Source organism: Anolis sagrei, chromosome 8 (assembly GCF_037176765.1).
Source record: "Anolis sagrei isolate rAnoSag1 chromosome 8, rAnoSag1.mat, whole genome shotgun sequence".
Classification (NCBI taxonomy): domain Eukaryota; kingdom Metazoa; phylum Chordata; class Lepidosauria; order Squamata; family Dactyloidae; genus Anolis; species Anolis sagrei.
Window position 1 is genome coordinate 6,964,789 of NC_090028.1, and position 13,039 is coordinate 6,977,827.

Sequence of the window (13,039 nt, forward strand, 5' to 3'; positions counted from 1 at the left end):
TGAAGGTTGAGAACCACTGGTGTAGACTCATATAAATGCACTGAACTGCATTAAATGAGTCTCTACTGACAATATAACACATTTTTAAACTGTCTCTACTTTCTAGTCTTCAGGGTAAGCTAGAGCAGTGTTTCTCAACCTAATGCCACGACCCCTTAATATAGTTCCTTATGTTGTGGTGACCCCCAACCATAACATTATTTTCGTTGCTACTTCATAACTGTCATTTTGCTACTGTTCTGAATCGTAATGTAAATATCAGATATTCAGGAAGTATTTTCAGTCACTGGACCAAATTTGGCACAAATACCCCATACACCCAAACCTGAATACTTGTGGGGTTGGGAGGGGTGATTTTGTCCTTTGGGAGTTGTAGTTTCTGGGATTTATATTTCACCTACAATCAAAGAGCATTCTGAACTCCACCAATGATGGCATTGAACCAAACTTGGCATACAGAACTCCCATGACCAACAGAAAATATTGGAAGGATTTGGTGGGTAATGACCTTGAGTTTTGGAGTTGCAGTTCACCTACATCCAGAGAGCACTGTGGACTCAAACAATGATGGACCTGGACCAAACCTGGCACGAATTCCCAATGTGCCCAAATGTGAACACTGGTGGAGTTTGGGGAAAACAGACCTTGACATTTGGGAATTGCAGTTGCTGGGAGTTATAGTTCATCTACAATCATAGCAGGAGGAGGGCTTTTGGTGGAAGGATTCGCTGTCTATTTTCAAATAGGGGTTGCCAAGACCATCAGAAATATGTGCTTTCTGACTGTCTTTGGCGACCACTCTGAACCCCCCTGACAGCTCCCCTAGGGGTCCAGACCCCCAGGTTGAGAAATGCTGCACTAAGGAGACCAAGGCTGTTTTGGTACCATGTCCAAGCCTAAAGCTTCATAAGTGTAATTTGGCTACTGTTATGAATCATAATGTAAATATTGGATATTCAGGAAGTATTTTCAGTCACTGGACCAAATTTGGCACAAATACCCCATACACCCAAATCTGAATACTTGTGGGGTTGGGAGGGGTGATTTTGTCATTTGGGAGTTGTAGTTTCTGGGATTTATAGTTCACCTACAATCAAAGAGCATTCTGAACTCCACCAATGATGGAATTGAACCAAACTTGGCACACAGAACTCCTGTGACCAACAGAAAATACTGGAGGGGTCTGGTGGGCATTGAACTTGAATTGTAGTTCACCTACATCCAGAAAGCACTGTGGACTTAAACAATGATGGATCTGGACCAAGCTTGGCACGAATACTCGATATGCTGAAATGTGAACACTGGTGAAGTTTGGGGAAAATAGATCTTGGCATTTGGGAGTTGTAGTTACTGGGATTTATAGTTCACCTACAATCAAAGAGTATTCTGAACCCCACCAATGATAGAATTGAGCCATACTTCCCACACAGAGCTCCAATGACCAGTAGAAAATTCTGTTTTCTGATGGTCTTTGGTGACCCCTTTGACACACCCTCATGACCCCTCCCCAGGGGTCCCGACCCCCAGGTTGAGAAACACTGAGCTAGAGGAATCTCAGAGCAAGAGCACTGCCTTGAAAATTTATTTATTTATTTATTTATTTGCTTTATTTCTATACTGCATTTTTCAGCCTAATTCGGCGACTCAAATTAAATATATTTTGCTGGAAGAGGAAAATAAAAGCTCTGGATTGAGAGTTTTCACTTTGTGACCACCATACAACCTTAATTTATGAGAAAATCATTGCTTCTAGGCTCATCCCTTTACTCCATTTAAGGGTGCATCTGCACTATAGAACTAATGCAGTTTGATCACACTTTAACTGCCATGTCTTAATGTTATGGGATCAAGGGAAATATGATTTGGTGGGGCAGCAGCATTCTGATAGAGAAGTCTACACACAAAATAAACATACAACTCCCAGTATTCCATAAGACTAAGCCATGGCAGTTCAAGTGGTCTCAAACTGCATTAAATCTACAGTGTAGAAGGACATATTGTGTCCAATTCTGGGCACCACAATTCAAGAGAGATATTGACAAGCTGGAATGTGTCCAGAGGAGGGCGACTAAAATGATCAAGGGTCTGGAGAACAAGCCCTATGAGGAGCGGCTTAAGGAGCTGGGCATGTTTAGCCTGAAGAAGAGAAGGCTGAGAGGAGATATGATAGCCATGTATAAATATGTGAGAGGAAGCCACAGGGAGGAGGGAGCAAGCTTGTTTTCTGCTTCCTTGGAGACTAGGACGCGGAACAATGGCTTCAAACTACAAGAGAGGAGATTCCATCTGAACACGAGGAAGAACTTCCTGACTGTGAGAGCCGTTCAGCAGTGGAACTCTCTGCCCCGGAGGGTGGTGGAGGCTCCTTCTTTGGAAGCTTTTAAACAGAGGCTGGATGGCCATCTGTCAGGGGTGATTTGAATGCAATATTCCTGCTTCTTGGCAGAATGGGGTTGGACTGGATGGCCCATGAGGTCTCTTCCAACTCTAGGATTCTATGATTCTATGCTATAGACTTTAGTGCTACATCTCCCGCATATTCTTAAATAAATACCATTTGCAGAGGTGTTAAAGAATACAATTTGCAAATGTGTTTTCGTGTATTCGCTGTTGGACAAAAACCTTGGAAAACTTAATGCTTCCAAGAGCGAAATGTTTACTAACTTATCAGATTGGGTGTCTATTCTTGCAACGATGACGGCTGATGCTTTGCAGACGCTTCATTCGTCACGTTAATGATGGGGCCAACATTTCACAGAGGAAAACTGGGACACATCTGGCTACGCAACCTCAAAACATGGCTGAGATGTCAAACCTTATTAAGGAGGAAGAAGAGGCAAGCTGGGAGAGAATGAAGGATCGTCATCAGTGCCTATTATTACTATTATTATTATTATTATTTATACATATAAATAAAAATGTAATGTTCGTTTGTGGGATTAACAGAACTCAAAAATCACTGGACGAATTGACACCAAATTTGGACACAAGACACCTAACAACCCAGTGTATGTCCTTCACAAAAAAAAATGATTTTGCCATTTGGGAGTTGTAGTTGCTGGGATTTATAGTTCACCTACAATCAAAGCGCATTCTGAACCCCTCCAACGATGGAATTGAACCAAACTTGGCGCACAGTTCTCCCATGACCAACAGAAAATACTGGGTTTGGTGGGCAGTGTCCTTTGGTTTTGGAGTTGTAGTTCACCTACATTCAGAGAGCACTGTGGACTCAAACAATGATGGATCTGGACCAAACTCAGTATGCCCAAATGTGAACACTGGTGGAGTTTGGGGGAAATAGAATCTTGATGTTTGGGAGTTGTAGTTGCTGGAATTTATAGTTCACCTATAATCACAGAGCATTCTGAACCCCACCAATGATAGAATTGGGCCACACTTCCCACACATAACCCCCATGTGGGCCACAGCAACGCGTGGCAGGGGACGGCTAGTAAAGTAAATAAAATTGGTGCCAAATCTGGCAGTTTGGAGTTGTAGTTCACCTACATCCAGAGATCACTGTGGACTCGAACAATGATGGGTCTGGACCAAACTCTACACGAATACTCAATATATACCCAAATGTGAACACTGGTGGAGTTCGGAGAAAATAGAATCTTGACATTTGGGAGCTGTAGTTGCTGGGATTTATAGTTCACCTACAATCAAAGAGCATTCTGAACCCCAACAACGATAGAATTGGGCCAAACCTCCCACACAGAACCCCCATGTGGGCCACAGCAACACGTGGCAGGGGACAGCTAATCTATATAAATAAAAATGTAATTTTCGTTTGTGGGATTAACAGAATTCAAAAATCACTGGATGAATCGACACCAAATTTGGACACAAGACACCTAACAACCCACAGTATGTCCTTCACTAAAAAAAAAATTGATTTTGTCATTTGGGAGTTGTAGTTGCTGGGATTTATAGTTCACCTACAATCAAAGCGCATTCTGAACCCCACCAACAATGGAATTGAACCAAACTTGGCACACAGTTCTCCCATGACCAACAGAAAATACTGGGTTTGGTGGGTGGTATCCTTTGGTTTTGGAGTTGTAGTTCACCTACATCCAAAGAGCACTGTGGACTCAAACAATGATGGATCTGGACCAAACTTGCTACAAATACTCCATATGCCCAAATACGAACATAGATGGAGTTTGGGGGGATTAGACCTTGAAATTTGGGAGTTGTAGTTGCTGGGATTTATAGTTCACTAACAATCAAAGAGTATTCTGAATCCCCACCAATGATGGAATTGAACCAAACTTGGCACACAGTTCTCCCATAACCAACAGAAAATATTGGAGTGGTTTGGTGGGCAGTGTCCTTTGGTTTTGGAGTTGTAGTTCACCTACATCTAGAGATCACTGTGGACTCAAGCAATGATGGATCTAGACCAAACTTGCCACGAATACTCCATATGCCCAAATACGAACACGGAGTTTGGGGGGATTAGACCTTGAAATTTGGGAGTTGTAGTTGCTGGGATTTATAGTTCACCTACAATCAAAGAGCATTCTAAACACCACCAACGTTAGAATTGGGCCAAGCTTTCCACATAGAACCCCCATGACCAACAAAAAATACTGTATTTTCTGATGGTCTTTGGTGACCCCTCTAACACTCCTTTATGACCTCCGCAGGGGTCCCGACCCCCAGGTTGAGAAATGGTGCCTTAAGGCCATGCAGTCCAACTCCCTTCACCAGAGCAAGAAAACATAACCAAAGCCTTCCTGAAAAAGAGCCATCCAGCCATAGGTATAGATAGATACCTATATATATACGTATATGACAGATATAGTATCATAGATTTGAAAGGAGCGACTGAGAAACAGCAAGTCGCTTCTGGTGTGAGAGAATTGCCCGTCTGCAAGGACGCTGCCCAGGGGAAGCCCGGATGTTTTGATGTTTTTACCATATTTGTGGGAGGCTTCTTTCATGTCCCCGCATGAGGAGCTGGAGCTGATAGAGGGAGCTCATCCGCACTCTCCCTGGATTCGAACCTGCTACCTTTTGGCTCATTATATAGCAGTATAGATCCAGCCTCAGCCTAATGGAAAAAGGGCCCTTCTACACTGCCATATAATCCACATTATCTGCTTTGGATTGTATGAGTGTACAATGCCATATAATCCAGTTCAAAGTAGAGAATCTGGATTTTATATGGCAGTGTAAAAGGTGCCCGAGTTAAGGGCAATCTCCTTATTCCCTTTTCAATGGAGACACCTTCTACACTGCCGTATAATCCCGGTTATCCAAACAGATTATCCACATTTGCTCTGAACTGGATTATATGAGTCTACACTGCCATATAACCCAGTTCAAAGCAGATAATGTGGATTTTATATGACAGTCTAGAAGGCTCCTGAGACATGAGCGAAGAAGCATCCTTCGACAAAGCCAACCAAGTTGCAGAATCTGAAGAGGAGCGTGTTGGGCCCCATCTGCGAATCGCTCACTTTGGGACAAGAAGTCGACAGAACCTTATAAATAGTTCAGGGAAAAAAGAAGGCTGCGTAAGACGGCTTGCAGGGAATCTAAATATTTAAAGTGTTAAATAAATGACGCAGCCCGACACATTTTCACAATCTATTATGCATCAAACACCGCGGCCTGTGTCAGATCGCATAAATATTGCAAGGGAGAAGGAAGAGAAGGGTGGGATGCGGCCCAAAAGATGTAGCTACACTATAGAATTAATGCAGTACAACACCACTTTAACTACCTTGACTCAATGCTATGGGATCCTGTTAGCTCTCGTTGGGTGGGGCACCAGGACTCAAAACCTTGTAAAAATACAACTCCCGGGATCACATAGAATTGGAGCCGTGGCAGTAGACTTTCTTAACAGTCTATTGGCTCTCTCTCAATCTTGTCCACAGGGAACAGGCACTATCTTCATAAACTTTATTTTAACTAATAGGGAAATCCTTAACTTCTAATCTGGGCAGTCTGTCTTTGCCTCTGTTGGTGTGGAGCCCCTGCACCCGGTACCAACTGCTTCTGGCTTCCGCGAGTGACCCTTACCAAGCAGAGTTTGTAGACTTCCAGGGGAAAAGGAATTCAGGTTTCCGTGATGGCTGACCGAAGTCCTTCAGCAAAGGAACTGTAGGGCTGTATAACCCCAGCCAAGCTGTGGGCTGTAAATCTCCCCGGCCAAGCCATAGAAGACGAAGCTTTCTACAGGAGCTCTTGGTATTATGTCCTGCATGGAAAGCTTCTCTGTGTGGACTGAACCCAAAATGGCTCCTATTCCCTCTAAAACCCAAAAAGGGGCGGGACCAGGGAACCTAACTATAATTGACAGGTGGCTTGCCCTATGATTGCAGCCAAAAGAAGCCACTTATCCGCAGAGTCCCTGAAACTTAGAACTACAACAAACATTCAATGCAAAGCAAACAAAATTGGAGCTCCTGGTACAGCTGTACCTGCACACTTGGAGCGCTTACATGAGGCCAAGCCCAACAACACGTCAATAAAACAGAAAAGCAACAGAAAACCTAGCAGTTTGGAAACATGCAAATGTGAGTAGAATAATAGAAGGTCAGCTGTAACCACCAGTGCTGCAGAATTCGAAGAGGCACAAATGGAGGGCGAAAGGGAGAAACGTGCCAAGAGGAAAGCACTTCGAGCCACCCTCACCAGGACCACCTTCTGTTTGGAAAATGATGTCCTCACTGTGGGAGAACATGCGGATCAAGAATAGGTTTCCACAGTCACCTACGGACCCACTGCCAAGACAATAATAATAATAATAATAATAATAATAATAATAATAATCTTTATTTATACCCCACCACCATCACCCCAAGGGACTCGGAACGGCTTACATGAGGCCAAGCTCAACAACACATCAATAAAAACAACAAACAATAAGCGAAATAAACAATACAATACAATGCCTGATATACTTGGGGAGTTAGTTCTAGAGTCGGGGGGCCATCACAGAGAAGGCCCTCTCCCTCGTCCCCACCAAGCGCGCCTGCGAAGGAGGTGGGAGCGAGAGCAGGGCCTCTCCAGATGATCGAAGAGATCACGTGGGTTCGTATATAGAAATGCGGTCACGCAGGTAGGCGAGTCCCAAACTATTCAGGGCTTTGTAGGTAAGAACCTGCACCTTGAATTGGGATCGGAAAATGAATGGCAACCAATGGAGCTCCTTAAACAGGAGGGTTGACCGCTCCCTGTAAGTCGCTCCAGTTAGTAACCTGGCTGCCGCCAGTTGGACCAACTGAAATTTCCGAGCCATCTTCAAGGGCAGCCCCACGTAGAGTGCATTACAGTAATCCAATCTGGAGGTGACTAAGGCATGGACCACCCTGGCCAGATCCGACTTCATGAGATATGGTTGCAGCTGGCACCCGAATCGTAATTGTGTGAAGGCTCTCCCAGCCACCGCTGACGCCTGAGCTTCAAGCGTTAGTGATGAGTCTAGGAGGACACCCAAGCTGCGGACCTGTTTCTTCACTTCACTAGATCTGGAAGACCATCATCCTTGAGCTACGAGGGATCGCCTAAGTAAGTAAGTAAGTAAGTAAGTAAGCAGGTACCATTTCTGTGGAAAGAGGTAAAAAGCAATCATGCCGGCAACACGACCAGGAGATGTCTATAGACAACGCAGGCTCCTCGGCTTGGAAATGGAGAAAGAGCTCTTCTCCTAGAGCCGGACATTAGCACCACCTCTAGAGCCGGAAATGAAAGGAGAAGCCTTTGCCTTTGTCTGTGTATTTGGGTCTCATTGCATGGTATTGTAACAAGGCAGTGGATGTTTGCCTGTGTTTGTTTATACCTGTTCTGTCACGTGCTGGGCCTGTAAAGAATTTCCTTTAGAACAGGATGTACAACCTTTCCCCAGCAGGAAGCTAGGGGGCCCAAGGAGAAGTTCTCAGAGGTTTTCCACCACAAATAGTCTTTAGATGGCTTGTGAAGTACAACAAAGTCTTTTATTAATGAACAATCAAACAGAAACTTCTCTTGTCTTCAATAAAGCTAAACAAATGCTTCCAGGCTTTTATGCAACTGGTGGCTTCCTAAACTTGCCCACGAAGGACAGGCAACTGTCTTCAATAACTTCTTCTTTAAAGGAAAATCCCCTTTTTAACTTCTCCCAGGCTGACTGTAATCTAACCCGTACTGATGTGGGCTCCGCTACCGGGTTGAACTGCATCTCGAACGTTGAGTTGACCTACCAGCAAGGCAGTAGATGTTCTCCAGCTGGAGTTCTTTGGTCTTTAGGGCTGTTTTTCTGGAAATTCTTTGGAGACTCTTAAGACCTTTCTCCCCCGGAAGGTCTTAAGGGTTGAAGCTTTTGTACAGGGGAAGCTTGCACACATCCTATACATAAGCTTACCTTGCTGAGACTAACTAAAAATTGCTCCCTTCCCAATTGCCTTGAGCAAGGGGCGGGACCAAAACTTAACAATGATGGACAGGTGACTTGCCCTATGACTGCAACCAAAGAAGCCACCTATCTGCAGAGTCCCTGAAACCTAGGACTGCAAGCAAATATTTAATACAAAGCAAATAAAGTTGAGCTGTACCAGCACAATACCAGTGTTTCTCAACCCTTAATCCAGCTCCTCATGTTGTGCTGACCCGCAACCATAACATTATTTGTCTTGCTACTTCATAACTGTCATTTGGCTACTGTTATGAATCGTCATGTAAATATCTGATATGCAGGATGTGTACAGTTAGGAATGTGTACGTTATGATTTGAGGGTTACCACAACATGAGGAACTGTATTATGGGGTCACGGCATTAAGAAGGTTGAGAACCACTGTTGTAGAGTGTTCCACAGATAGATAGATAGATCTGGAGCTACACCAAAAAATGTACCTGTTCCAACTTACAAACAAATTCAACTTAAGAACCAACCTACACAACCGATCTTGTTTATAACTTGAGGACTGCCTGTATATTAGGCCTGGGTAACAACGCAAAAATTTGTTTCTAAAATCGATTTGTATTTGGGGTTTTTTTTTTGTTTCGATATTTAAAATAATTACAAAATTTTCCCTTAAAAAAGTTCGGTATTTACGAAATTTCGTTAATATTTACAAAACATTTTGTAAAGATGGCGCCCTTTTTTTTCAATATTTTTTCAATATTTTTTCAATATTTTTTTAATTTAATTATTAATTTAGTAGAATAGGGAGGAGAAATTATTATTAAGGAGGGAAGGCAGGTACTCACTCTGGCGGGCCCTCAAGCGCTGCCGCCGAGTCGGGCCCGGCTCCTCCGAAGCAATGCAAAATTGGGAGAAGGGCTCCCCAAAGGCCATCTAGCCCAGCCCTCCGCTAAGGAATTGGGAGAACGAAGCACAGCCCTCCGCTAAGGAATTGGGAGAACGAAGCACACCCACCGCAAAGGTGAGGAAGGAGGGACGGGCCGCCTTCCCGCTGAGGGTTGCTCGCCCTCTCGCTCGCTTGCTCAGCCGGCGCCTTCCCCGCCCTCTCCTCCTCCTCCTCCTCCTCCTCCTCCTCCTCCTCCTCTTTCAGGCTCTGACTGGCTAAGGAGAGGAGAGAGAGGAGAGCTCCCAGCAAGCATCTAGCCAAGCCATCTTACGTATTTCCGAAATGGACGGAAATACAAAATTTTTTGGCGCATGCCGTTTCGATATTTAAAAACACTTCCGGGTTTAAAAATAAGTTTTGTAATCGTTTTGTAATTGCTAAAATTAACGAATATTTAACGAATTACAAAATTAACGAACGAAACCGCCCAGGCCTACTGTATATATCAAAATCCGAATGGAGCAATCGACTCCCCTCCTTCCCAGATAAATGGAATCGCTGCTTCCTTCCCAGGGAACCAAAACAACCTGCCACAATGATAGATGTCTCCAAACTGCTGCTTGAATTTGATCACTCCTTGGCCTTGATTGCAAGCATGGGATGTTGTCTCCTCTCAAATCCTCTCAAATCTCAAATCGGAAGCAGAACCAGGCCAATTTGTCCTTTGCTGTCGAAGCAAGAAAAGATACTGCTTGTTTCTGCCGGATGATCCCATTTGGTTTGAACTGCATTATATGGTCAGTTTAGAGACCAGTTCAGCGCAGTTCAAACTGCACTCGGATATGGGTCCCCTTACGATACAATGCATTATGTCGCAGTATACAAGGGTTGAATGAAAAGTAATGCCTCCACCTTTGTAACTCCTCAACAGATGGCAGTACTAAAATGCGGCAGGTACTGGCTTGTTCAGTAGACTCTCCTCTACAGTTCCATTTTGGCGGGAAGCCTTAGCATTGATCGGTTGTGTTGTTAAAGTGCAAGCAGAAAAGAGGTTTTTTTCGCACCCTGTGTGATGGCGCGAGTGGCGCCACCCAGGGGCGGCTCATCCATTACGCAAAGTAAGCGGTCGCAGAACACTTTTTTTTTTTGCCAGGGGTGCAGAGGCGCCTCTGTAAATGCCCCTCGACTGCCACTTGAGGAGCGCCTCCTCAGCTCACAACAGCCCTAGCAGTCCGGGGGGAGCCTCGGCTTTCTTGCCTCACTGCTGGGTGATCCTCTTCCCAAAGGGGCCAGGCCCTTAAGCTTTGCCTAGCCCCTCTCGTTCCTGCTCCACCCGGCCACTGGGTGCACGAGCAGAGCCGGCGCTCAATCGCTCTCCGCATTTGATCCCTTCCCCATGACCGGCTCCCTTTCCCAATCGCCCGGTGCTCCACCCGCCTCCTCTCCTCTCCCCAATCCGCGGGTGGGCCAAGGGGCGGAGCCGCTGTGCCTGGCCCGCTTCGGGTCCGGAGGCGTGTCTGAAGACCCAGCATGCGCACCAAAAGTCGCTTCTTCTCCTGACTTTCTCTTCAGCCATTGGGACCAAGAGAGAGAGAGAGAGAGCACCTCCGGCTGGAGGTATCTCCCACCTCCGCTCCCTCCTTTGTTTTTGCGCCTACCTTCAGGAAAGGTGAGCATCTCCACCCCTGTCTGTCTGTCTGTCTCTCTCTCTCGGTCCCAATGGCTGAGGAGAAAGTCAGGAGAAGAGGTGACTTTTGGTGCACACGCCGCGGTCTTCAGGCACACCTCCGGACCCAAAGAGGGCCAGGCAAGGGAGCAAATGCGGCAAGTGTAGTTACTGGGATGTATAGTTCACCTACAATCAAAGAGCATTCTGAACTGTTTGTGGTGATTATGTTGATGTGAGTACTGTGCATCGTTGGACGAGAAAGTTTAAAGATGTTGAGGTGGGAACATCTGACTTGCATGACAAACAAAGAGTTGGGACATCCTGTGACAGCAACCACCAAGTTTCACAAGCAAAAGGTTGACATATTGATTCAGGACAATCGTCATATCACTCAGAGAGAAATTTCAAGCATAATCGGCATTTCACAAGAATGTGTGGGTCACATTATTGCTTTGTTTGGCTATTGGAAGATCTGTGCACGATGAGTACCCAGGATGAAAGAACTGTGAGACGCTAGTTGCGGAAACAGAGTGTCGACTTCTTCCGTGACGGCTTCAAAAAACCTGTTCATTGTTGGCAGAAATGTATCCAATTGTCTGGTGATTATGTGGGAAAGTGAATAATGGTAGTTAAAGAGCACATTCTAAGGATTATTTCTGTGTTTGATTTATTAAAATATTCCCATCCAAACCGAAGTAACGAAGGTGGAGGCATTACTTTTCATTCAACCCTCGTAGATCCGGCCTTGGCGGAGCATGCAGCATGTCGAAAGCAGAGCATTCAAAATGCTGAGGCTAGAGTATTCCCATCTCCTCGTTTGCAATATTTATGATCTCCAGCCACCGTTTGACCACCTCATTTACAAGCCAGTCCCCGAAAGGAAAAGGGAAGGAAATGAGGCGCATCTATCATCCCTTAAAAGCCCTCCATTCAGTTTCTCTAGAATTACGATATTCCACAAAAGCATTGGAAAACAGCTATTTTCTAAAAGGAATTTGTGTGTGTGGTCCTCCGTATCCGCGGATTCTACATCCACGGTTTCCACCATCCATGGTTTGAAAATATTCCAAAAAAAAAAAAAAAGGAAGGAAGGAAGGAAGGAAGGAAGGAAGGAAGGAAGGAAGGAAAGAAAGAAGGAAATCTCCAAAAGCAAACCTTGATTTTGCCATTTTGTATATGGGATGTCTATTAATTATTTGTTTATTTATTTACAGCATATATATCTTATCCTTCTCATCCCAAAGGGGACTCAGAGCGACTTACAAGATATATATACATACAATGCATTAAATTATTAGCATAGCACAATATCAGTATTATATATTACTATATTGCACTATACAATTATATTGTAATATTATTAGTAATATTACATGTAATATAAAATATATAATTATAATATTGTATTAGTAGTAGTAGTAGTATTATATTGTATTACGTTATAATATCATAAATATTATATTAATATACAATATATTGTATTATATTATATTATATTATATTATATTATATTATATTATTAGCATAGCACATTGTATATAATAGCACTGCAGTATCCACTAATTTTAATACCCTGGAACCTTACCCAAGAAAACCCGAAGGCCTTATACATGGTGATATGTAGTTGAAACTACAACTCCCATTAACCTGAGACTGTATCAATATAGGGATAAGGTCACAGAATTCTCTGTTAAAGAATTCCAATATGCTGATGATAACATAGGCTATGCTCACTCAGAAGAAGGCCTTATAAATGCCGATATTTAGTTGAAACTACAACTCCCATCAATATAGGGATAAGGTCACATAATCATCTGTTAAAGAATCCCAATATGCTGATGATAACAGATTCTATGCTCATTCAGAAGAAGACCTACAAGCCACTCTAAACACTTTTGCAAATGCTGACGAAAACTTTGGCCTCTCACTGAACATCAAAGTCACCAGCCAATTCCTCTGCAATGTCAGAAATGCAGCTTAATGGCGTAACATTAGAAAATGTTGACCATGGGTTGTTGTAGGTTTGTAGGTTTTTTCGGGCTATATGGCCATTTTCTAGAGGCATTCTTTCCTGACATTTCGCCTGCATCTATGGCAAGCATCCTCAGAGGTAGTGAG

At 44.0% G+C, this 13,039-nt stretch overlaps 1 protein-coding gene across 2 annotated transcripts in view; it reads right to left on the minus strand.

Annotated features, from left to right (window-relative positions):
- GNAO1 (G protein subunit alpha o1) overlaps positions 1 to 13,039 on the minus strand; it is a 288,809-nt gene that overhangs the window by 222,194 nt on the left and 53,576 nt on the right. The gene's annotated exons all lie outside the window — the stretch shown is intronic.